General features: G+C 34.8%; 1 long non-coding RNA gene across 1 annotated transcript; it reads right to left on the reverse strand.

The window, feature by feature from the left end:
* Positions 1-5,904: 5,904 nt before the first annotated feature.
* LOC122143856 lies at positions 5,905-9,658 on the reverse strand. Its single transcript, XR_006159406.1, has 3 exons — positions 9,283-9,658; positions 9,103-9,147; positions 5,905-6,515 (listed from the first exon to the last, which is right to left on the reverse strand). It is a non-coding gene; the product is annotated as an uncharacterized LOC122143856 (long non-coding RNA).
* Positions 9,659-26,610: the final 16,952 nt, after the last annotated feature.

Here is a 26,610-nt window from a genome sequence, read left to right on the forward strand (position 1 = left end):
CATTCATAAATGATTAATAAGTAATAAGTTAACATTTTAGTAATGTTTTATTAATTCAGTCATAAATAACTTATAAGTTATTAGTTAATGATGAACGAATCGTTTTACCAAAACATGACTATATGTTCATAAATTATTAATTAGTGGTATGCTAATGATTTACAAATGTGTTGTAAGTTATCTTAAAAAAAGTTCAAATCATGAAATAAATCAAACTGATCATTAGTAGATGGCTTATAAGTTATTAGTTGATACATTATTTATCACTTATAAATCATTGAAGTATTTCTGTCAAAATTGTTTTGTATAATTATCTCATGCACAAATGATGAATAAACCATTAGTAAATGATCAGTATATGATTTATTGGCAAATTTGTTAGCTGGTCCGTGTTCAAAAGCACAAACATGCAGGTATGCTAAAGCACTATTTTTAAGAGGAGTAATTCATTTGTTTTGAAGTTGATAATCATTTATAAATGCCTTAGTCAGGTGATTCCAGTGGCTTGTGTGTGATCCTTTCACTCATCAGCACAGACTTGTGTTCTGTGTGGAGTGTGTGGGATCTAGTGATAAAGTGAACCTCTGAACCACTTTTACCTTCCACTGAAGCTCACATCAGGTGCACAGAGGTGTGTCAAAGAAGACAGCTGTCTATACCCTCACCAGTCAGTACTTACACTGCACTACACACTACAAAGTGTTCAACACCTGTTATAGATGATGTGTAAACGCATGAATAAATCATTTACAAAGCTTTTCTGCATCGCCTAATCTAAAGTGTAAACTATTCATCACTTGTAAATGTTTTACATATCATTTGTAGACCTTTCTTATCTGTTACAAATGATTTGTATATGTATACAAGTCATTTATAACACTTTCTGCATCCCCTAATCTAAAGTGAAAACTATTCATCACTTGTAAATGTGTTACATATCATTTGCAGATCTTTATAAATTATGTACAAACTGCAGTTGGTAAATTTACCATGTATTTGCCATATGCAAAGGTTCTGGTATACATTTCAGTTACAGGATATACAAATCTATACAAATCCCTTATATGATATTTAAATTATAATTTTTTTTTTCATGCAAATATATTTTACTATTATACAGATATACTTGAGCCCCTAACACATTCCTTATACATGACGTTTTAGCCACTTCACAAAAATAAAAATGCAATATAGATATATTGACAGTGACTATTATCTTAGTTAATTTACTATTGTATAAAAAAATATTATTTTAAGCTTGCTACTCCACCCTATATTCTTAAACATAACCATTTTGACAATATACAAAGTGTAACAGGCAGATAAATGTACGTTAGTCACAATAATTTAAAACATTACAAAAAGCAGTATAAAGAACAGATAAAACGACGCGTGTGCTACATTACCAGTGTTCTGACAGCAAAACAATTTTGTGTGAGTTACAGAATGAAATTAAAGTGTTTAATTCCTGCAAACATTCTCCTGATCTGCATTTCCATCCTTCAAAGCGTCACGCTGCATCTCACTCAACACAATTTGGCATGTCGCAAACAATCTATGGTGGTCGCAAATCACAAGTGAAAGCCAATAAGGAGCGAGGTTTGACGTCACTGCCGCAAACCAGTGTCGTTGTGTAGAAGCGCCAATTTTGAAAGTTTTAATGGATGAGACGGCAGCTATCTACTGTTTATTAATGTATAATGATTATATTACGGAAAACGAATCTTTTTCTCACACGGTGGTATAGTACGACTTCTGAAGACTTGGAATAAAATGCACAAAATAATGGAGTACGTTTATGGTGCGTTTTCATGTTATGGTGAGCAGCTGTCCCCTGGGAAACAAAAGAAAAAATAAACAATTAAGTGCTGGATTAAATGGTGACAGAGTGTTCATTTATTTATTTTAAAAAAAATTAAGTTCAAGCTTGGGTAAAGTGATGGAATGAGATGGATCATGTTTACAGGAAGATCTGCTAATGATATATAACACCTTTACAAGTGATGAATAGTTTACACTTTAGATTAGGGGATGCAGAAAGTGTTATAAATGACTTGTATACATGTACAAATCATTTGTAACAGGTAAGAAAGGTCTACAAATGATATGTAACACATTTACAAGTGATGAATAGTTTACACTTTAGATTAGGGGATGCAGAAAGCTTTGTAAATTATTTATTCATGCATTTACACATCATCTATAACAGGTGTTGAACACTTTGTAGTGTGTACTGCAGTGTAAGTACTGACTGGGGAGGGTATAGACAGCTGTGTCTTCTGTGACACACATGGGGTCTTTAACTCTGTGCACCTGATGTGAGCTTCAGTGGAAGGTAAAAGTGGTTGAGAGGTTCACTTCATCACTAGATCCCACAGACTCCACACAGAACACAAGTCTGTGCTGATGAGTGAAAGGATTTAACACAAGCCACTGGAATCTTTTATAAATTTATAAATGTTTATCCACTTCAAAACAAATGAAATAGTGCTTTAGCATACCTGCATTTTTGTGATTTTGAACACGGACCAGCTAACAAATTCACCAATAAATCATATACTGATCATTTACTAATGGTTTATTCATCATTTGTGCATGAGATAATTATACAAAACAATTTTGACAGAAATACCTCAGTGATTTATAAGAGATAAATAATGTATCAACTAATAACTTATAAACCATCTACTAATGATCAGTTTGATTTATTTCATGATTTGAACTTTTTTAAGATAACTTACAACACATTTGTAAATCGTTAGCATACCACCTCATTAATCATTTATGAACATATAGTCATGTGTTGTAAATGATTAGTTCATCATTAACTAATAATTTATAAATGACTTAAAACAGAACGTTATTATAAAGTGTTACCATATATTTTTATATATATATACAAAAATTGTTTCAAAAACAAAAAACAATTCCAATCAGTTATTCACAAATCAGCATGATTTGGACTTTACCTGTCATATGGATCATAAATTGTTTCAAAAACAAAAAACTGCATTTGTTTTTCTATTAATTTCTGTGCCATTCATTCTATTAATTTCATTTTTCTATTCCATTTAAGGTTATTTTATGAAATATAGTTAAAAAAGACATCTGTAAAATCACTACTTGATACCCTTTATGTGAGCTAGAGAAATGTACTCTCAATGTGATTTTTTTTTCAACTCATGTTGCAGTTTTGTATTACAACTTTGTTTTCCATTAAAAGTTAATCTGTCAATAAAAAAGACGGGATACAAGAAACTGTCAAAAACTTTTATGCAGTCTTGCTGAACTATTTGAATCAAGAATAAACTTGAACTCAGATTAAAGGCACATTCAGGTCAGCCAATTATCAAAACATTTCTAAACATCTTCTGGGAAAAGCACTGTTCCATATGAAAAGTAAAAGAGTAAATATTTTCAATTTTAGTATATTTTTAAAAATATTTTGGGTTAAGCAAAATTTCTTCTGAATTTCTTAACGTTTCATGGAGAAAAAAAAAGACAAGAACAACAAGAACATTGAACAATTCTAGAAGAAATCTTACATATTTTTCTGCATACTCTGCTTATGTGAATCACCTTACATGGATAATATCAAACAATCTCTTTTGAAAACATTAATTCAACTGCATTCCAACCTAACCTGTTCTGAAACCTATAACTCCTGATAGGATGGAGATGGGCTGTCTCTTGTCTCAGAAGTAGTAGGACACTTCAGAACGAGAGTGAATGTGCTGTTGAGCATGAGGATGCAGGTTTGTGTATGCTAGATGTACATGAAGTACACTTATGTACACTCTTGATACACTTTATTTTATTTTATCTTCTCCCAGTGTAATATTCTGTAATTTAAATGTTATTAGGAAGCTAGCGCATGTATTTAAGCCTGTGAACTAGTGAGTTAATTCAAACTAAGATGGCAAGGTACAAACTAAAGTACAACACATAGGCCTACTACAGAACTTGAGGGGTTGTAAGCCATTGATTCATTCACATCTGACTTACGCCCATCTATGCAGCTCATAGCAATTCATATGGAAAGAAGAGGAAGAGAAGCTATTGTTTTTTACCTTCTGTTGGGATGGTCTGTGCTCATGCAGATCCTAGGTGAGCAGCAATGATTTGTGGCAAGAATTATGCTCTTCTGATGTAGCAGTGTTTTGTGAGAATAAATAATTAAAAAGATCTGGATCACCCTGTTACACCAACAGCTGTGTAATCAACTTTGCCCTTTCATACGTGTAGCAGCCTACAGAACATACAAAATTACCCTATGTAACCACAGGCTTTTCCACACCTTAGTAACATATGTAGGTACTTGTTGTTACATTGTGTAGTACTAAGTACTTTTTATATAATTACATTGTAACACATATGTAACAAGATCTTTTGTTACATCAGTAGGTAGCTGTGTAACGGACTCGCCCTGTTACATAAGTGTAACAGTTGCTGCCTCTTACATGTGCATAATTACAATCTGTAAGTACATGCTGTTTCATAACTTAGTTACATATTAAGTACATTTTGTTGCATGTTATTACACCGTCTACTACTAAGTACTTAATGAGGTAACTACTCTGTATTTATGGACACCATAAAATAAAGTGTTACCCTTATTTGTTTATTTACATAACTTGCATTCATGTAATGTAAGCAGTATTGACAGCAGTGAACATACTGTACATCACTCACTCAGATGCCTATTTCATGTCTATTAGATGTATTATCGAACATTTTCATGTCAGATGTTAGACATCAGTAATCGTCTTTAAGATGTATATGGTTTATGTAAATTCACTTTCGTGACGTACATGTGCTTGCTGGAGCTCCGCTGTTCGCTATACAGTACATAATAAAAACATATTTTAGTGCAAAATCACAAAATATATTTACTATTTAACATCTTTACACCTTCAGCAGTTCAATGTTAGCTCTACACTAGCTCAGCAAATGCGATGTTAACAATAAAACGGTGTTTTCCGGATTTTAATACTCACATTTGAAAACACCCATCGATGAGCACTTCAGAATCTGGACTAAGGCAGTAGGACATCTGGGGATTTCTCGCCTACTCTTTTATAAATACTGAGCACTCAAACATACTTATTTGCTCGCCTACTGCTTTTTGCCTACTATATAGTGTGGAAAGTATGCGGTGGGCTCTGGCTCTCCATCTGCGGTGGGCTCAGGCAGACGCTCAGTGCAGCGGGGTGCTGACTGCTGGGCACTGGGCTAGGTTTAGGGCTGGTGTCGTCGTCAGCTGCTCCGATGGTCATAGATGATCTGCATGATACCAGCACCCACTCTACATAGTTTGCAAAGCTCCCTCGAGGACCCTCCCTGGACAACTGCACTCTGGTGTCGGTGTTCAGGCTGGCGTGCAGGAACATCCGGGAAGGTGGTCAGATGAGCAAGACTGAGGAATTCCTCTAGGTGCTCCTCGAGGGAGCGATTTCCCTGCTCACGGCAGAGCAGGGTGATGGTGCAAATGATCCATGATAAGAAACAAACATAAAACACTGATAAACCGAAAAATAAACAGAGAAAAATAATGCTACTGTCCGCACCGCCACCCCTGTTTTTTGTTTTTTTTTTTTAGGTCCAGTCTACTGTCACAGCTATGCTGATAAACACAAAATGATGAAGAAGAAGATTCAAAAGTCTTTAATCCATCACACGATAAATCCGTAATCCAACAACCAATTACAGTTATAAAATAAAAAATTATATTAAAAAAAACCAAACAATTTATTATGCTTTCATGTTTAGTATAATTGTGTTTTATAGCTAAACAAGAACTAATTATGCATTAAAACATTTCATCTTACCTGGGATTTTATCATAAAACTTTACATATCATTCAAAGATAACACATATATGACTACATGACTGAACATGACACTTTTGAACCCAGAAAAGATAAACTGGGTTTTGGACCAACTGAGAACCCAGTTCCCAGGAATTTTACCTCCAACCCATTCACACCAATAGATGCACCCGTGTCAAATCCAAGTCCCAGTTTCACATCAACTGGACCGGGCTGTAGCAGATACACTGCCAATTTCAGCTCGAGCCATTGCTTCAGCTCCAACTGCATTGGCTTCAGCGCTAGCACTGGCATTGGGGCCTTTGGCTTCTGCCTCAAATACACTGAATTCAGCACGAGCTCGTCCAACTCCTGCTTCTGCTGATACTCCAGCCCTGGGAATTCTATGCATTGGTTTGTTTTCAGGTTTTATTACATATGCTCCACTTCGAGCATAGGTGCCTTCTGTACTGGTATCTGCTGGTCTGTCATATGTGTCAACCATGTTTATGATGTTGGTTAGACCAGCATTAGCTGATACAAGTTCCACCTTTGGCCTTTTTTGAATTTTATTTTCATGCATCCATGTTTTCAGATTTAGTAATTCCTTTCTTTGAGTACTCGTACGTATGTCACTTGAAACTTCGAAATCTACTCTGGGTTGTCCTTTACGCAGCTGTTTGGTACAAAATTATACCAGGGTCTTTATCTGAAAATCAAACAAATTAGCTTTACTGCAGTGCATGTAGACAGATATTTAGAAGAAAAAAAAAAAGCTTTATATAAATTGACCTCATTGTAGCTGCCATTTTTCACTGAGCATATCATGAATGTGAAAATATATTTTTATGAAATGCACATGGTACATCTGGATAAATGAAACTGAATTTAATGGGAAACAAAATTTTTAAACAACAGCTTCCCTGACCCCTACTTACTGTATCACTGATAACAGGCAAGAAAATGTGTTACATTAAGGTCAATCTTTTGTACAAGGCTATCTGGCTAAAACCCGAAAAGGACAAGATGACAGAAACACAAAATAAATTACAAGATGTAAACATTTTAAAAACAAAACAAAATAATTTCCTTGACAGGTTTACTTTCAAGACTGATGATAGTGATAAGGCATATCATTTCAATAAATAAAATAAAATACAAATTTGAAGCAGACAGTAATTGAGCTGACATCGGTGACTCATTCAAAAGATGAGAATCTCCAGTGTGAGCCCTGCTGCAGTTTGGATCAGTTAGCCAAGCCCAGGCCCGGTTCTACAGGGGTTCAAATGATAGCAAAGCCACCCTCACTTGAAGCTGTAATAATAGCATACTGGTGAAACTGATCTGGAGAACTACACTATCACTGATGTGTTTTGCCTACACAATCCTCTAAAGAGGGAAGCATTAATTGTTAAAAGGCCTCTTAAAATGAAAGCAAAAGTGATCTTCTGCATCTTCATAATTTGTTATGCTTCTCTTGTGCATGGAGATCTGAGACTGTCCTCTCAGCGCATCTGTAGCATGATGATGGACCAGATTAAAAAAAATTAATTAAAAAAAAGTAATTGTGACTTTTTTTTATCTCACAATTCTGATTTATTTCTCACAATTGCATCTCGCAATTCAGACTTTGTTTTCAGAATTGTGAGTTCATTTTTTGCCATTCTGACTTTATAACTTGCAATTGGGAGTTTATATCTCTCAATTATGAGAAAACAATTGCGAAAGAAGAACAGAGAGCTAAACCTCCTCATTCAGGGAAGTACGGTGTCCGGTCATCTCATCGTACCCGTCAGATTGTGCTACCAGGGCTTACTGCGCTTGTGCACATCAATAATGTATCAATTTTTCTCACGCTGAACAACACATAATAACTGTATTTTTATTACTGTAAGGGTAGGTGTAGGTGTTAATAAAGCATAATCTGATGGGTAGTATTTTTCTTTCTCGCCCGGAGCAGCGCCAGAGAATTTTGAACGCAGGTGCTGAGGGGGTGCTAGATCTTTGATGGGGAGCTGGGCAATTAATAATAAATACAACCAAATCAGGTTATTATTATTTTTTATATGAATAATGAAATAAATATAAGGAAAACTCGCCCACTCAATTTTTTTAATATTCTCTAATTATGTAGTCTGTATCAAAAAAGTGCATTTCTGTTAAAGGCACGTCCATGTGGAGATGCCGAGTCAGCGTCAGCTTCATCTTTGCACCCGACACTGACTCGTTATTAGTTTATTAATAAACAATTAAAATGTCTTCTTTTTCCCCGACACATTCATAATCTCTTTGCTGGTGCTTTGCAATTGCTTTTTATGCGTGAAATAGACTATAATACACCTGCCTATATATTAAAGGATCGTTTAGTATATTATTTATATTAATTTAATATAGCATGTGACTATTTGACTAGAAAAATCTTTAGTCGAGGGCAGGGCCTACTTAACACAAGGAAGCGCTCTATTTTTAAAATAAAATGCTATAATGACATCACAAAAAGTGCGACAGCTGCAAATCATGTCCTTATTGCATTGCATGAGTTATGCATGCATTAGGAGTCAAATGTTTTTATTTTTTTTTTATCAGCTTATATACTAAATACAATAGGCTACAGCCTGTATATAATTGATTCCAGGAGAAAATCTGTGGGGGTGCTTTTGTCTTTCTTGGGGGTGGTGAAGCACCTGCTAGCCCCTCTCTAGCGCCACCCATGGTTGCCACATTGTGCTGCTGTTTCAATGGGAGGAAGCAAAATCTGACAGTGAGTAGCACAAATCGTCAGAACAACGGTCCACCTCGGTTGAAATCACTTTTGAATTGGACTGGACAGATTGATTAAATCAAAATTAAAGTTCCTAGAGGTTTAATGATTCTATTAAAGTACTATGTAATGTCAATATAGATGTATATTGTGCATATCAAGTAAAAAAAAAAAAAAAAAAATATATATATATATATATATATATTTACTTGATATGCACTTAATATTTCAAATGAATACAATCTGTGATAATTCTAGACTATATAAATTGTGAAAGAAAAAGTTAAACCAACAATAGACAATGCTAAGTCTTTTTTTTTTTCAAATAGTAAAAACATTAAATAATAATTTATAACATGTAAAGTGTATAGTGCCTTTATATAATCAGTGTCACTGATTACATACTGTACTGATTCCGCAACTTTATGCAAACTATAGTGTCTACCATACTTCTGTATTTTTAGCTAAGCAGAATTATGAGTATTTCTATGCTGTAGAGTTAGTAAATATAGGCCAACTATTAAAATGTCCTTACCTTCTCTGTTTTCAGACATCTCTGTGTCTAAAAATCTCAATGGGTCTTTGGTGGAGCCACATAATTTATACACATAAAACATACCAAAGTTAGAAAATGAAACATTTTAGAAGTAAATAAAATACATCTATTAACAAAGAAAACTAGAGTTTTTTCAATGTTCAACTAAAATGTACCTACCTTCACGTTCACTGAGGCTTAATTCTCTGTTTTTAGACATTTCTGGGTGTCGCAAGTCTAAAACTCAGTAGGTGTTTGGTGGAGCGTCTCAAGAGCTGTGCTTCAGTCCTTCAAAAGTGCAGCTTCTGTCAAGCAGTTTCAGGGTTGCCAGGTGCCAGAAACATTTATAGCTCAAAAACTGACTCAAAACACGCCCACAAAGGAATGAAAACTAGCTGACTTTTTCTCTGACATCTGGAATGTTATTACTTTAGTTTTTAATCTAATTATTTATTTTCTTTCTCACTCTTTATCCGTAATGCAATAACGTAACTCATACTGTATGAACCTCATCTCAGAGAATAAAATTGAAAGTTCCATACATTACTCTCTTTGCTGGAGGATATTTTTGTGGGCTCCACAAGTATAAAAAAAAAAAAAAAAAAAAACAAATGTGGAAGAAATTGTTAAGGTTGGTCTTTCGGTTAACCATCTACATTCTTGCAGAAATATTTGTGTAGTAAGTTCTTCTGAATGTGGTTAATTATTTCCTCATTACACAATTATGTAAATAAGTTGCTCTCCTGAAAACGGGATGACTGAACAGAAGGATATGAGTGATTCAATGGATATGAGGATATGCATATCTGATCTTGAAATCTGATCTCTGATCTAAAAGTTCTTGAGTTTCAGTGAAAATGAGGCATAATATGAGTAAAATGACAAAGAAAACAGCATCTGACCATAATATTCAACAAGAAAAATAGATACAGATGGAGTAAAATCTCTTCATTTTAACTTTCAGTTAAATTCTTCTGATCACTATTTCATAGTATAGCACCCGTTACATCAGGTCATCTGATTAGTTTTATCCTATAAACTGGGTGTAAAACCTCAAGGTCCTAAACAATTACAGACGCTGTGTGTGTGCTTTTATTTAAGTATAAATTCAGTACAAATAAATGCTACCCATTACTATGTTGATGTAGAGTTATCTGTGTATCTTCAGCAGCTAAATCTCCTTTCTGATGGTCTGATATGTTGATTTGTTTAGGCATCCCTACCAAACTATCTTGGATCATCTTTACTGTTTTTTGCAGGATCATTCAAGGAGATGATGATACGCTAATGGATGTTTCTACACCAACTTCAGATCAGTCCAGGGTGATTATGACAGTCTTCATCATCATAATTCTCAGGTAACTATTATCTTTCGATTAAATCTGGAAACACAATTAAATGCAAACACAAACCTTTTATTATTTATTAATTTATTCTTGTATATGGCATTTTTTCTAAATCCCACATTAAATGATTCTATGTCTATGATTCTCTATCTACCTATAAATTTTCAAGGGTCTTTAAAGAGGTCATAACCTTTGCAAGTGACACCAGATGCAAGAATCACATCACGTCAAAAGCAAATGGAGCTTATTATAATTACTGACGCTGTCTACACTGGATACAGTATCCTGGTGTATGTTCAGTTTCTGATGTTCTCCACGTGCTTGAGTCAGCTGAAAAATGGAAGAGAGATAGAACGTTCACTTTGATGCGTCCAGTTTAATCAGCTCATTTGTGTCTCTGTAGAGACTGCAGAAGGATCCCAGCATCAGGAACAAGTGGATGGTTTATTTTAGTTCTATGTTTGTTCGGAGCATTTTGTTTTGTAAAGAGGCACAGGAACCTCAGGGAACATATTAAGATAATAATAATAATAATAACAAAATCTATGTCATGACCCCTTTAATTTGTAAATGCTGAAAGTGTAAATCTAGTGTGGTTTGTGATGTAAATCTGCACACTGTCCTCTGGCTGTGAGACTGTAGAACTGCAGCTTCAGATATTACTTCAACTTTTCAATTTTTATTTAAAGGAGACATATTATGCCTCTTTTTACAATATGTGATATAAGTGTCTGGTGTCCTCAGAATGTGTCTGTGAAGTTTCAGCTCAAAATACTCCACAGATCATTTATAATATCATTTGGAAAATGCCTATTTTGAGTGGAAGTAGAAAACCGCTGTTTTTTCGTGCCTGTCTCTTTAAATGCAAATGAGCTGCTGTTCCCCACACAGAATAGAGCTGCTGAACTCATGCGTTTTAAACCATAGTTTAGAGTTTAAACTTCAGAAACGAAGCACGTGGACAGAAAGCGGCTGTCATAGCATGCGAGTACCAAACTAAGTTCTCATTCACACACAAGTTTACGTTAAAAACACACATGAGTTACAGAAACAGTTGGTTATGTTTGTGAAGGTAAAGAGATGAGGTGTAAAGAATGTGAGTATTTTAGATCTGTGTGGCAGCAGCAATATACAGTAAATAAATCAATAAATCCACTGCTCTGTTGTCTCCTCTGAGGGACTCTAAACAGTGTTCTGTTCTCGTTTGTGCAGTCAAAGACAGAACAGTTAACGTTAGCATGTTTTGCTCAAACTTTCACCATAGCATTAGAGCTGCTTCACCGTTGTTGCTTGCAAAATCAAATGGCGGCACCACGGGTGGAAGTTTATAGATTAAGGGGCGGTGATATTATAATGAGATCCCTTTGCCATGTCACCAAGGGAGCGAAATCTGACGTGCTCATTTTCTCAGATGCTTGCAGAAAAAGGCTTAACAAAACAAAGTTTCGTTTAATCTTTTTCACGTTTCCTTGGTTGGTAGATGCACCGGCAACCTTATTATAGCACTTAAAACCTGGAAAAGTCTTAATTTCATGATATTAGTGCTGGGGCGGTTTGACCAAAAATGTATATCATGTTTTTTTTTCTAAATTATGCCGGTTTCCCGGTTTATGAAGGTTTTTTTTTTTTTTTTTTTTCATGCATAATCAGGTGTACAATGCATTTTCTGCTGGTTGATATTCCAAGACGTGCTTTTAGCCCGACAGCACTTGCATAAAATGGTTGTTTGGTCGACGTCGTTTTTTTGGAAACCAAAAACCCTCCAAACAACAGACCAGGCTCCTCTTTTTGGCACAAGTTCTTCTGTGTCATGTTCTACTAGTTCTGCAGCATCCATCTTCTCTGTAACGCCTGTTTCACAGAAACTCCATCTGCAGTGGGACGCGTTTGCAGTCCGCTACTGATCCGCGGCTGTTTAGTCCACAAACACAACATTTGTTCATTGTTTTGATTTCATATCATGTAAAAAAAAAACACACACACACACACACACACACACACACACACACACACACACACTCATATATATATATATATATTTATATATATATTATTTACACACACACTCATATATATTCAGCATTGTGAGTCTTTTATCACAGAACAGTAACAATCTTTCATAGTTATAGACATAGTTTTAAACTCAATAAATATAAACAACGCATTATTCATGCATTTTACTTCTAGGTTTGTATAATAAGCTGCTCAAGCAAGCAGCAAACATTTAAACACAATAATTAGCCTACTTTTCTTGTTAAAATATTTAACATTAAAACACCACAGACAAAAACAGTCTCGTGCCTTTTGCATTTAAATCTTTATCACAAGCAATCCCACGGGTCTTAATGAACTTTGTTTTTCTGCCTCCATAAAAGTGAATATATATATTGTTTTCCTTGTTTATCTAAAAGTGCTCTTTTTCTTGTTTTAAACCTAGCCAATAACCCATGTGCTGCGTGTGATTAATTAGTATACGTTTATTGTGAAATTACTGCATTTCTGTGTCAATCCATGTTAATTTTTACCGCAAACAATGCTCTTTCACTTTAATTCAGCGCCTGCAGCACAGCAAAAAATAGACTCTGTACGTAAACGATCGCTGCACTGCTGCAGACGCACCGCTCCTGGAACGCACTGATGGACCGCAACCTCGTGCAGTATGAACGCTGGAATCCGTTAACATGGGTGCGAAAAAAAATCTGCAACGCATACACACTGCAGACGGAGTATGTGTGAAACAGGGGTTATAACGTAACACCAGAGCACTGCTGTGTTTACCCATAGACAGACTACTGCTGTGTTTACCCATAGACAGACTACTACTGTGTTTACCGCTGTGGCTGCTTAGAAGTGCAACATTGTAAAGGGTCCGTCTGAAACAGTGTGCCGCGGCGCAACATAATGTTCTGAACGTTGAGTAATTAAATACATCAGTATGGCGGGAGACCTGTCAACACTCCCGTTTTTCCCGGGAGTCTCCCGTATTTCACACCCATCTCCCGCCCACCTCCCGTTTTGTTATTTCTCCCGGGAAAACTCCCGTAATTTGAATGGCCCTACCTCGTTATATGAGTGAAAACCTGAGACCACGGTTTACCAACCGTGACGTTGCCAGATCTTGTATGAAATGCATCCTTCTCACACAATAGATACATCATACAATTTTGAACCCCTTTGTGACCTCAACCTGGCAACCTACAGCTCTGTTGCGCAGTTGATATCTGCGCAGGTAGACGGGGGGAATTTGAATCAAGTGTCACTAAAAATGGCATTAGAAAGCTCAGGTGTTGGTACGGCGAAAAAAAAACTTAATATAGCTGCAAATATAACAACAGCTGGTCGGAGGAATTTAATTTCTTATCACGCAGCAGCATTGACAATTCCTTCGCTTTTTGCAAAGTATGTCGCACTGATTTCAGTATCGGACACGGTGGGAAAAACGACGTAACGCAGAACAATAAATCCCAACGGCACAATCGCGCTGTGGAGGCACAAAGGGGCACATCCGCGATTTCAAACTTTCAAACTTTCAAACGATTTCAACTTCAAACAAAAAAAGTCTGCTACTTACAATTATAATTCTGGATGTAAGAAACACTAGGAAACGCCTTCATGTTAAATACATGAAATACTGTAATTCATGTATTTAACATGAAGGTGTTTCCATGTACTTCAAGTACATGAAATTTCTTGTTACATGTTCCACATGCACCACATTGTTTCCTTTTATGTAATATAAAATTTGTTATTATAAAGAAAAAAGAAACTTGAATAAGTCTCATTATTATCACAATAATTCTTATAAATAATTATGTATTATGTATTTAATTATGTGTTTTTAACTTGCCTCTGACCCGCCCCAAACCCAACCCCCATCTGTCGAGTCCCGTCCCCGCAAACAACCCCCCCCCCCAAACGCCCCGCCCCCCGGAGTCTCCCGGATTTCGGTATCCAAATGTTGACAGGTATGTATGGCGGTATATAAAAAATTAACATCGTAACGAAAAATATACACCGGTTTTCGGTGTAAACAAGTATACCGCCCAGCACTACATGATATGTCACCTTTAAAGGTGCACTAAGCGATTTTTGAAAAAAAAAACGCTTCTGACCACAGTGTCGGACCCAGTCCCCAAAACACACTTGCAGCCAATCAGCAGCAAGGGGCGTGTCTAGTAAGCTCAGTGAGTGCACAGGACAAATATTAGCAGATCGACTATATATAGTGAGAGATGGCAGATAAAAAAAGAGGAACATTTCGGAGGAATGAAACATTTAAAAAGAAGGTTTACGATCAGGTAAGCCCCCTGTAAATATTAGAGCAACTTTCCAGCGATGGAGAAACTAAGGAGTGGAAGGGACTTGGACTCTGAGATTTCTTTGTTTTCTTCTTGATAGGAGAGTTACGTTGATCATTGATTTTTCACACAACTATTCTGTGTTGGCTTTTGCTTGAATATGCTGCAGCTGGCAGGCATGGCACATTACACCATCGTCGCTGCCAGGGTCGTGTATGTACACGTGGGGCGGAGTTATCAAAATAGGGGCGAGCTCCTGTAGGGGTATGGGTGTGTTTGCTTTGGTGCTTTCAAATATCAACATCGCTTGACAACAATCGCTTAGTGCACCTGTAATTGTATAGCAGATTTAAAAAACAACTTTGTTGCTCAAAGTGTTTCACAGTTAATGTGAAATAAAAATGTATAAAAGAGTATAAATGACAAAATACAAAAGTAAATAATAAAAAAGTGCCTTAAATGTGCCTACACACAAATACCAAACACCATTTATCATGCCAGAGACACTGCTCAAAAATGTTTCCTTCAAAAGCGAAGTTAAAAAGGTGCGTTTTAAAAAACTTCTATAGATGGGGCCTGCCGAATATAGTGGAAGACTGTTCAACAATTTAGGAGCAACTACTGTGAAAGCTCTATTACCGTAGAAAAGATCTCAGACTGCAATTACACAAACGCATAGCCTACACTTTATTTCAACCACTAACTATAAGTAACTTTGCCACTACATGTCAACTAACTCTAATTAGAGTATTAGTAGAGTATTTGTAGAATAAGTTGACATATACTTGCAAAGTTACTTATAGTCAGTTGAATTTCTGTTGAAGATCCATCAAAATAGAATGTTAGCAGACATTAAGCAGACAGTCTAATAATACACTGATGATGGTTTAGATGACATGTATTTACAAAGTTTCTTATAGTTAGTAGAAAGTCTAAATGGACTATCAAAATAAAGTGTAACCAGTATACTATAGTCCTTGTTTTATTCAGTTATAAAGTTACTACGTCTTAATGTTGAGTTCTGATTCACCGTCATATATCGGTGAAGTTTATGTGGGTCAGAAATGACTGTGCACCACCTAGCCTTATTAAAGCATTTGACTAAATATTATATTTAAATATTTTAGAACAGATATTTAGATAACTTCCTACATTTTGGGCACTATAACACTATGCTCTGTTTCTCTCTCTTTAACAAATATGCTCAAACATGGTCTGAATATGCAGAAACATTGTACATTGTTGGCTGGTTAATTGAATTTATCGATATAAGTTATGAAATGTCTGTTTTTATGCATTAAATCCTGATGAATGTTTTTCTTCTGATTACTGTCACTTAGCTATAAAATTAATAATCATGTTATTTTCAAAACTCTGCAAAGTCACAGAATTTATTATTATTATTATTATTATTTTAATTTTGGTCAAACAGGGTGACATTGTGTCTGTCTCTGACAAACGGGTATTTTCTGGAAAGCTTATTTAATCAATTTATTCATTTATTCTTAAGGACTATTATTTTGTTTGTTTTATTAGTGTTTTGTCTCTTTTTCTTTATCAGTGGAATAAAGTAACACTTCTTCCTCATCTTTAAAAATTAACTGAAAAGTTCATTCCATACGTTGCTCTTCTTGCTGGAGGATATTTTTCTAAAAAAAAAAAAAAAAAAAAAATGTGGAAGAAATTGTTAGGGTTGGTTAATCGGTTAACATCTACATTCTTACAGAAATATTTGTGTAGTAAATGCTTCTGAATGTGGTTTTCAATTTCCTCATTACACAATTACGTAAATAAGCTGCGTTCCAGAAAACTGAATGACTGAACAGAAGGATTTGAAAGATTCAAATCTTGTCTGGTCTTGTCTGACAACATTAGATGCAGGTAAAAGTTCAAGCCAGGGCCGGACTGGGACACAATTTCAGGCCAGAAAAATCTCACGCTCGTCCAGGCCTACACTCTTAAAAAAAAGGTGCCAGGAAGAGCCAAAAAGGGGGTTTCGTGGCGATGCCATAGAGGAACCATTTTTGGTTCCCTGAAGAACCAGTTGTGAAATGTTCTTTAAAGAACCGGTGTTTTTCTTGGTGACATAAAGCATCTTTTCTGGTACTACAAAGAACCCTTTTTAAAGGTTCTTCAAAGAACCACTGATGAATAGGTTCTTTATGACCCCATTTCTTCCAGATCAATATCCTTATATTTATCATAATATAAATTTTGTTTAATAGGATTGTTCCTAAAATAATTGTGAAAAAAAAGAAGAAAATCCAGAAGTAACAAGACTTGACCAGATGTATGATTAAAACGTTTATTGTATTTACAGTATACATCAATGCAGGATACCTCAATACTGTGTTTGTGTTTAATTGGGATGTTTACAAGTACTAGAATACTCAGACTTGACAGCAATGATTCATCAATTTTTGAAGTCACTGCAAACGTTTATTGTATTGATCAGTCATCGCTGTCAAGTCTGAGTACTTTTGGGTGGTACCTGAGCTCTGACTAGTTAGTGTTAGGACAGCATGCCATCCAGACAAAATCAAAACCACCGGTACTTGAAATGAAAAACTGACAAATGTGTAATACAGTGAATTCAGCAGGTTAATGTCAGTACCCCCATCATCCACTAGTCTGCCCTTTTTCATCCTGTGGAAACTGCCACTGCTGGTTCAGAGAAAACCACCGGTACTTGTCCTTTTGATGAATGGTTGAGGCTGGGTACACAGGATCCTGTAACAAAAAAAAAAAATAAATAACTTTCATTAGTCACTTAATTTTCATAGGTTTAGCACAGGTATAATGATGCAAGATGACAAAACAAATTTTTTGTAAATTTTTTTTTTTTTTTAAAGTATAGTGATAATGGTTAGTTGTATGTTGGTTTTTGTGATGAAAAGAAGTAAGATGAGAAAAAAAGACACTTTTACATACCACTTATCCTACTCTAGGGTCGTGGGGGCTGAAGCCTATCCCAGCATCTTGAGCCACAAATGCATCCAATTAATGGTATTTAAGCAATGTAAGCACGGTAAACAATGTTATACAGCATCTGTCAAAATTTTGGAAACATTACAATGTTTTTGAAAAACAAACAAACAAACAAATAAAAATCTCTTCTGCTCACTAAGTCTGCATTTATTTAATCAAGAATACAGAGAAAATAGTAATATTGTAAAATAGCATTACAAATTAAAATAACTGTTGCCTATTTTAATATACTGTATATTGTAATTTATTCCTGTGATAAAAAGCTGAATTTTCTTCAGTTTCACATGATCCTTCAGAAATCATTTTAATATGCCAATTTGGTGATTTTTTTTTTATAATAATTTTACATTTCTTTTTCTTAAAATAGTTGAAGACAGTTTTTGCTTTTTAACATTTTTTGTGGAAATGGTAATACCTTTTCAGGATTTATTGGTGAACAGAAAGAACAATGGACAGCATTTATTAAACAATTTAGTAAATATAAATCTTTTCCAACATTATAAATGTCTTCACTGTTACTTCTAATAAATGTAATGCACCCTTAATTAATAAAAATATAAATTTCTCTCTTTTTTAAACACAAATGTATTAATTTCTCTCTTCTCTTAACACAACTGTTTGAATGGTATTGTTTTCCATAAAAATATTAAGCAGCACAAAAACTGTTTTCAACATAGATAATAATCAGAAATGTCTCTTGAGCTGCAAATCACCATATTACAATGATTTCTGAAGATTATGTGACACTGATTTCTGAGGTATTTTACATTTTAATAATATTTTAAATATTTCAGTTTTTACTGTATTTTTAATCAAATAAATGCAGTGAGCAGAAGACTTACATAAAAAAAAACATGTTAAAAAAAATTAAAAAAGCAAAACATTTTGAACAGAATGTTTGAGGATTTACTTACTAGTCATAAGTTTTAAAAAATAAAAGTGAATTTTTTTTTTTAATAATGTTACATTATGATTATAGAATCAAACCTGAACAAGATGTTAAAGAGAAAAGTTGGAGTCTTTAGAGTTTATCATTTATTTCAATCATCTATTTTTCATATAATTCTACAAATTTAATCTACACCTAGTTTCTAACTATAAGAGAACAAAAATTAACAGAAATAAACAGTTATATATTACATATTGAGTACAAATACATGACATGAACATCAGAATGCATCCTTTCATCTCCCTCCCTCTCTCTCTCTCTCTCTCTCCCCGTGTGTGTGTGTGTGTGTGTGTGTGTGTGTGTGTGTGTGTGTGTGTGTGCTCGTAGTGCTGTGGATGTTTTTTTGCATTGGTGGAAGTGGCACACACAGACAGAGTGAGAGAGAGAGAGAGATAGAGAGAGAGACCTGAGACTCTAGAGACCCCAAAGTGCTGTGTCTGAAATCGCTCACGTTCGTTCACTCATTCACTAATCCCTACATAGTGTATGGCAGTTGAGTGCACTATATCAGAAAGGAGTGAACGAAATAAGTGAACGGATTCGGATGGTGACGTATACACTGCGTGTGAGACTTGGAGCGGTTGCAAAAACATAGTCACATATGCCCTTTTATATTACATATAAATAATATTAATACCAATAACACTCAAAATTACTTCATTGTAATTATACATACCTCCCTGTAAGCTTTGTGTTTTCATTGATGGTATATTATTTATTTGTTTTGTAATGCTTTTATGTTTATAATCATATTATTAAAATACTGATAGCAAAATAAACACACATTAACACGTTCATAATTTTATGTAATGATTTTTTTTTAGTATCCTGAAACTCTCCGGAGCAGCGTTTTTGAGCTCAGATAAGATAATGGTCATAGAGCGCCCTCAGGCGACCGTTAATTTTACATCAGAATGAATACGCTACCTACAGGTGATTAACGAACATTTTTAAATTATCCACCAAATTATCATAATTTTTGTAAGTTAACAATGATGCCACTTCATTAAATTAGTAAAATTTTAAACTGAGATATTGCCTACATAATATATTTTAATATGAGCATTCCTCATTCAAACTCGCTCGCTCCCGCTCTCGCTTCCAGCTCGACACTACTCCACGTTGGATTGTGGGAAATAGTGCTTCAGCGAGTGTACATCGGTTGTACACTCAAAATCAGAATGCATTGCGTCATCTCTCATTCAAACAAACGTAGGGAATAAAGTCGTTCACTCAGAATTCGGACAGCACTACAAAATGGCTGACACCCGATATAGTGCACTATATAGTGGATAGGAGGGCCGGAGTGGGACTCATTTTCAGCCCTGGAGTTTCATGCCTTAGACTGGCCCACTTGGTTATTTAGTTTTTTTGTACTGGTCTTTTCAGTGCCACCTTTGCACTTTCTGTAATACATTTTTTTTATTTCTATTATCTTTTGCTCGCATATCTCCAACGATGACTTGTTGCTTTTTTTTTGAGCAATGTGCCGCTGTCAGGGGAGTCAAAAGCCAATTAACTTCAGAAATGGAAAATAAGTAACAATTGTGATTCCTTATCTTATTCTTTAAGGAAATACTGTTTATTCTTGTATTATTGTTTATTCTTTAAGAAAATAAGGGACAGAATAAGGCACTTTTCCAAATATTTGTACTGTACCATAATGTAGGCATAAGTCTGCCTGCAGTTAAAAAGTTATCCGAAATAAAAATAATTGTTGTTGCTTAACCTATTTATATACAACTATTCTAAAAAGAATTTTAATGTCATACAAAAAATATCACCAGCCTGAGTAAATTCTACCATCATAGAATTGTGACTTAACACGTGTAATTTAGGAGGTGAAAATACTGTGAAATTGCAACTGGCATTACATTTGAAAGCATTACAAGGTCTATGAAGCGTCAGTCAATCAAGCTTTTTTTTTTTTACTTTGTTTTTGAATTTTAGTTAATTAAGGATTTTTGATGAATGAAAATTTTTTTTCAATAGAGATTGTGTACCGCTTGCTTGGATTAGCAATTGCACTGTGTCCCATATTCCAACACTCATAAAAAGTGTTCCTTTTAGGTTATCTCATTCTTTCAATGGATATGTATTCAGAGTGAGCCTGACTATCACTGTATTCATTTTCAAGGCATTTTACCTCCATCCCGGAGCAGATCCCACCACCTGGGGTGCTAAGACAAGTATTTGGGTATGATTAAAAAAATATTATTTGACTATTAGGGTAGGGTTGTATACTACAGGGCTCCAAAACAAAAAAAATCAAGTAAGGAGCCATTGGCTCCCATAAGCTTTAAACTTAGGAGCCAAATATTTTTTTTTAGGTCCCACAGAATAAACATGTTTTATTTATTACGATTATTATTATTTATTTATTTACATTTTAACATTTCAATCATACTGTCGTTTGTCTCATCTTTTCTTGACTTTATCAGCATTTTAATCCATCTTGTAGATGGCCTGGGAACTAAGGTTCACTTAAAGTGAGAACTAAATGTCTTTTCCAGCTTGAAATCTACAGTCACAAAGAATTGTTCATTACACAGAATCTGTACCAGTATCATGGAGCATAAGCATCACTTGGCCACTGATTGTAGCTTGGGCTCCTCCTACAAGAGACATTTCAGTAAGTTGTACTGTATGCTCTCTTATAAAATAGCCTACCTTTTGATGTTAATTCATGTTCATTATGTACTATATTAGTAAAGAGAAAGATTAAATGGGTTCACTTGCCCTTGAACTGAGGCGCTAAAGCGACCGTGCCTGCCGCATTAAGGAGCGCCAAAACTGTATTGTTTGAATTTCGTTATGAATTCGAAATAATTTTAAAGCTGGTACTTTTTATTAAAAAGTTACAAAACACAGAGCTTTTTGCGATTACTGGACGGAAGTTGCACTTCAAATAATGAAGTTCACGCATTTAAAGAACAGAGACCAAGATCTTGTTTAGAAGAAGCCATATTAGTAATTATTATTAAACGAGAATTGTTAACGATATTGCCAATATTCACACAGCTGACAGCTTTACCTGTTCTAGTTTGTTCAAGTTGTGCACGAAATAGACGCTGTATTTTCTGCACTTTCCCTTCTTACGTCTCTGTCATTTCTCTCTCGCTGCACTGCTTTTTCTCATGAAATGTACGTTGAAATTGGCGGACAATTAAAACAACATAAGGGTTCAATGGCTGAAATGAATCTTGGGAACACAGTGGTGTTGTGTGTGAGAGGCTGTCTACGTTCTATTCTCACCTGACTTGCTCATTTGCAGACCTACTCCCGCACAACAAGAAAATTTTTTGGATATCCATCTACATTGAAATATAATTTTTTTTTTAGCTTTTAAGCCTTTATAATCAACAATACGGTTGGTTATACATCAAGTCACCCCCTGAAAATTTATTTCATTTCAAATCATTTAACTAACCAGCTAATATTCATTAAGAATATAGACAAAACATGTATTAATGTAATTGTCTATTGGCAATATGTTTAATCTGTTCTATATTTATTTCTATTTATTAAAAATAACAACATGAATTATCAATTTGCCACTTCTATAAATCAATTACTTAAAAAAAATCACAAATCCCTTTACTCTACTCTTACTCTAATATATGTATCATGATACACTAATGATTTATTATTAATTAATACAAAATTATATTTAATAATACAAAAACAAAATAACTCCACATGATGTTTCTCTCTTTGTGCCATTTAGTGCTTTCAGACAATGATGTGTGTCTTTAATCATTTCTGTGCATGGCTGCATAATGTAATGCCGAAATACACAATAATATGTTTTGAATTTTAAAAAGTAAATTAAAATAAATCACTATTGTTTTCTAAAGTATGTTTTCATGGGTGTTAATCGCTTCATTTTTGTTGGAAGAAAAAACAACTATCACACTGTGATAAGGGCTGAAGGTGAACGCAGTGAAGACGTATTGGTATTGGATGATAAGCCGAACTGTGTATTGGTCCAGTAACATTATGTAAACTGCAATTACAAGAACTGCACCGATGCAGATGTCATATCATAGCAATCTATCAATAAATGCACACACACACACCTTGTACTCTCTGATGTTCGCTCTGCTCGGCCCCCTGTGGATTGAAAAACGCGCTGAATCCGTGCAGACTCAGATCAGGGGATGAGCCGGAACTTGATGCAGCTTGCCACCGTTTCAAATGAGTTTTTAAAGGGGACTGAAGCGATCACTAATTAATTAATCAAATAATTTTTAGGGGGGCTGGACAGAGGTTTAGGGGTTTAGGGGCTGAAGCCCCCCTAAAAAGGGCCTAGTGACGCCCCTGCGGCTGAAGCCCCCCTAAAAAGGGCCTAGTGACGCCCCTGCAACCCAAAACAACAAAATGCATCCTAGCAATTGCACTGTGTCCCATTTTCCAACACTCATAATAAGTCTTCCTTTATAGGTTAGCTCATTCTTTCAATGGATATGTATTTAGAGTGACCCTGTCTATCACTGTATTAATTTTCAAGGCATTTTTGTCACGAGCTGGGCTAGAACTCGGGTCTCTGGTGTGGTGGTTCAGAGATCTGCCACTAGGCCACAGAGGGTGTAATATTGGACCCAAACGAAATACTCAAGCCAGTACTCCAGGCAAGGCTGGTTTATTAAAAAAAAAAAGTCTTTGCGAGCCAAAAAAATCCAACAAAAGTTCTTCTCAGACAGAGGAATAAATACAAGAAAGAAAAATGGGAGAGAAAAAGAAAAACCACAAGGGAAAAATAAAAAACTCCACGAGGGGAGAAACCAAAACTAGAGCATACTAGCAATCAAATAACAAAACACCTTACTTTGAGGTAACTTGGAAAGACTTGGAAAACATACTAGGTAGCACGCAGCCAAGACTCAAAAACCAAGTGTTGAGCAAAGGGAAAAAACACTGTTAAAATACTCTAAGAGAAAACAAGGCACAGGTGACCTGCATAATGCTGACAAGGGTAAACAAGGAAGAATTAAGGCAGAAAGCAACACAGGGGACCTCTAGAGGTGTGGAGACAAACTACAGGAGGTCGAATGCTGACAATTTTACTGTATATTTTTGGAGAAAACTAAAAGTAAAATCACTCAAAACATCAAACTCCATTGTTGCACTTGTACTTTGTCCAATTTTTCAACTCTCATAAAAAGTGTTCCTTTATAGGTTAGCTTGAATTAAATTAAATGCCTTGAAAGTTAATACAGTGATATTCAGGCTCACTCTGAATTCATATCCATTGAAACAATGAGCTAACCTATAAAGAAACCCTTTTTTATGAGTGTTAGAAGATGGTACACAGTGCAATTGCTAGGATGCATTTGGATGTTTTGGGTGATTTTGCTTTTAGTTGTCTCCCAAAACTATCAAGTAAAATGACTTGAAAATGAATACAGTGATAGTCAGGGTCACTCTGAATACATATGATTTGAATGCTTTGGGTGATTTTGCTTTTAGTTTTTCAAAACTATAAAGTAGAAATATTTGAAAATTAATACCATAATGGTCAGAGTGACTGTGAACAGGAATCAACTGAAAGAACGAGCAAACCTATAAAGCAAAGAATTTTATGAGTGTTTGAAAATGGGAAATGGTCCAACTGCTAGAATGCTCTTTATTTTTTGGAGAGAATTTGCCATTAATTTTCTCCAAAACTATACAGTTGAATTATTTGAAAATTAACACAGTAATATTTAGAGTCACTGTGAATAGGAATCAACTGAAAGAACTAGCAAACCTATAAAGGAAAGAATTTTATTAGTGTTTGAAAATGGGATATGGTGTAAAAGTGCTTATGCACTTAGATGCTTGGGGTGAATTTGTCTAGTTTTCTCCAAAACTATACAGTAAAAATATTTGAAAATTAATACAGTAATGATCAGATTGACTGTGAACAGGAATCAACTGAAAGAACTAGCAAACCTATAAAGGAAAGAATTTTATTAGTGTTTGAAAATGGGATATGGTGTAAAAGTGCTTATGCACTTAGATGCTTGGGGTGAATTTGGCTTTAGTTTTCTCCAAAACTATACAGTAAAAATATTTGAAAATTAACACAGTAATGGTCAGATTGACTGTGAACAGGAATAAACTGAAAGAACTAGCAAACCTATAAAGGAAAGAATTTTATTAGTGTTTGAAAATGGTATATGGTATATGGGACCTCTTATGCACTTAGATGCTTGGGGTTGACTTTGGATTTAGTTTTCTCCAAAACTATACAGTAGAAATATTTGAAACTTAATACAGTAATGGTCAGAGTGACTGTGAATAGGAATCCACTGAAAGAACGAGCAAACCTATATAAAGCAAAGATTTTTATGAGTGTTTGAAAAATGGGTAAGGGTGTGCAACTGCTAGAATACACTTTGATTTTGCCATGATTTTGCCATAAATTTTTTCCAAAACTTTACAGTAAAATTATTTAAAAATGAATACAGTAATGGTCAGATTGACTGTAAACAGAAATAAACTGAAAAAACAAGCAAACCTATAAAGCAAAGATTTTTATGAGTGCTTAAACATGGGACATGATGTAAAGTGCTTATGCACTTAGATGCTTGGGGTTGAATTTGGATTTAGTGTTCTCCAAAACTATACAGTATAAATATTTGAAAATTAACACAGTAATAGTCAGAGTCACTGTGAATAGGAATCCACTGAAAGAACGAGCAAACCTATAAAGCAAAGATTTTTGTGAGTGTTTGAAAATGGGTAATGGTGCAGCTGCTAGAATACACAGATTTTGGCATGAATTTTCCATTAATTTTTTCCAAAACTATACGGTAAAAATATTTGAAAATTGACACAGTAATGGTCAGAGTGACTGTGAATAGGAATCCACTGAAAGAACGAGCAAACCTATAAAGCAAAGATTTTTATGAGTTTTTGAAAATGGGAAATGGTCCAACTGCTAGAATGCACTTTATTTTTTGGAGTGAATTTGCCATTAATATTCTCCCAAAACTATACAGTTGATATATTTGAAAATTAACACAGTAATAGTCAGAGTCACTGTGAATAGGAATCAACTGAAAGAACTAGCAAACCTATAAAGCAAAAAAATTTAGTAGTGTTTGAAAATGGGATATGGTGTAAAAGTGCATATGCACTTAGATGCTTAGGGTGAATTTGGCTTTAGTTTTCTCCAAAACTATATAGTAGAAATATTTGAAAATTAATACAGTAATGGTCAGAGTGACTGTGAATAGGAATCCACTGAAAGAATGAGCAGACCTATAAAGCAAAGAATTTTATTAGTGTTTTGCAAAAATGGGATATGGTGTAAAATTGCTTATGCACTTTATTTTTTGGAGTGAATTTGGCTTTAGTTTTCTCCAAAACTATAGAGTAGAAAATATTATGAAAATTAATACATTAATGGTCAGAGTGACTGTGAATAGGAATCCACTGAAAGAACGAGCAAACATATAAAGGAAAGAATTTCATTAGTGTTTGAAAATGGGACATGGTGTAAAAGTGCTTATGCACTTAGATGCTTGCGGTTGAATTTGGCTTTAGTTTTCTCCAAAACTATACAGTAAAAATATTTGAAACTTAATACAGTAATGGTCAGAGTGAATGTGAATAGGAATCCACTGAAAGAACGAGCAAACCTATGAAGCAAAGATTTTTATGAGTGTTTGAAATGGGGTAAGGGTGCAACTGCTAGAATACACTTTGATTTTGCCATGATTTTGCCATAAATTTTTTCCAAAACTTTACAGTAAAAATATTTGAAAATTAACACAGTAATGGTCAGAGTGACTGTGAATAGGAATCCACTGAAAGAATGAGCAAACCTATAAAGCAAAGAATTTTATGAGTGCTTGAAAATGGGACATGGTGTAAAAGTGCTTATGCACTTAGATGCTTGGGGTTGAATTTGGATTTAGTTTTCTCCAAAACTATATAG

Source organism: Cyprinus carpio, unplaced genomic scaffold (assembly GCF_018340385.1).
Source record: "Cyprinus carpio isolate SPL01 unplaced genomic scaffold, ASM1834038v1 S000006519, whole genome shotgun sequence".
Classification (NCBI taxonomy): domain Eukaryota; kingdom Metazoa; phylum Chordata; class Actinopteri; order Cypriniformes; family Cyprinidae; genus Cyprinus; species Cyprinus carpio.